General features: G+C 44.1%; 1 pseudogene; it reads left to right on the top strand.

The window, feature by feature from the left end:
- The first annotated feature begins 1,092 nt into the window (after positions 1–1,092).
- The window catches only part of LOC116636900, a 1,011-nt pseudogene continuing 576 nt past the window's right edge, over positions 1,093–1,527 (top strand).

Below are 1,527 nucleotides of genomic sequence, written 5' to 3'. Positions count from 1 at the left end.
TTCAATTCATGGGATGCCTTTGCAACATGATGAATACAGTGGGAGAGGCAGTGTGGACAAATGGACAAGGAAGTCCTTGTGCCTTGAGGGTTCAGAGGTAGCAGAGAGGCCACTTCCCTGCTCAGCATGTCTGACAGCCTCTCTCCTCAGTCTCCCTCCTGCTCATTCCCCTTGCAGCACTGGCTTTGCTTCTTTGACTTGAGCCTTGGAAACAAGTACCTTCCTCGGGGCCTTTGCACTGGCCGTTCTCTCTTCCAGGCACACACTTCCATACAACAATGAAAATAGAATGTTCTATTTAATCTCTGCTTTATTCCTGTTTTCCTTTTCTTCCTAGCACCCCTCACCATCTGCAAAGGTGTGCAATTCTCTTATTTCTTATACATTCTTTCTCCATCACTGTAGGGACTTTTGTTCTTAAGTAGCCTATGCTCACTGCTTAGGTAGTGCCTGAAACACCGTTGGCAATCAATATATATTCCTGAAATATTTGAAGAATTTCTTAGTAAAACTATAAAATATATGATTTCTTAGGAAAGAAGCTAATTAAAAAAAAAAATACCAGATGTGGCAGAGGAGATCCTCTAAAGGGGACCATATCCATATACAACTTCTTAAAAATTATTTTAGAGGACGTCTGGTTGGATAGATCCAATGAGCATCTGACCCTTGATCTCAGCTTGGGTTTTTGTTTTTGTTTTGTTTTGTTTTGTTTTATTTATTTATTTGAGAGAGAGAGCAAGAGCCAGGAGTGGGGGAGGGAGAAGCAGACTCCCCACTGAGTAGGGAGCCTGAAGCAGGGCTTGATCCCAGAACCCTGGGATAATGACCGGAGCTGAAGGCAGATGCTTAACTGACTGAGCCACCCAGGCCCCCTCAGCTCAGGTCTTATCTAGGGTCTTGAGTACAAGCACCACGTTGGGCTCCATGCCCGGCATGGAACGCACTTAAAAACAAAAGCAAAAACAATAAAAAATAAACAATGTCTGGACTGCAAATTATAAAATGTACCATTTCAAATCTGTGAGTAATGCAAGTTGTGTGAATATCAATCATGTTATTTCCCTCTTTTCCAGAAGTCACCTCCACCACATGGAACCAGAAAATGATACACAAATTTCTGAATTTTTTCTTCTGGGATTTTCAGAGAAACCAGAACTGCAGCCCCTCATATTTGGGCTTTTCCTCTCCGTGTACCTGATCACTGTGTTTGGAAACCTGCTCACCATCCTGGCCATTAGCACAGACCCCAACCTGCACACCCCCATGTACTTCTTCCTCTCCAACCTGTCCTTTGTAGACATCTGCTTCACCTCTACCACCATCCCGAAGTTGCTGATGAATATACAGAAAGAGAGCAAAGTCATCATGTATGCAGGCTGCGTTAGTCAGATTTATTTCCTCATACTCTGCTGTGTTGGACGTCTTCTTACTGAGTGTGATGGCCTATGACCGGTTGTAGGGTCCATGGCCAGAGTGGTTATTAGGGTCCATGGCCAGAGTGGTTAGGGGTTTGTGGGTTTACCC

Source organism: Phoca vitulina, unplaced genomic scaffold (genome assembly GCF_004348235.1).
Source record: "Phoca vitulina isolate PV1807 unplaced genomic scaffold, GSC_HSeal_1.0 scaffold13, whole genome shotgun sequence".
NCBI classification, from domain to species: domain Eukaryota; kingdom Metazoa; phylum Chordata; class Mammalia; order Carnivora; family Phocidae; genus Phoca; species Phoca vitulina.
This window is presented reverse-complemented; position numbering and strand designations above follow the sequence as displayed.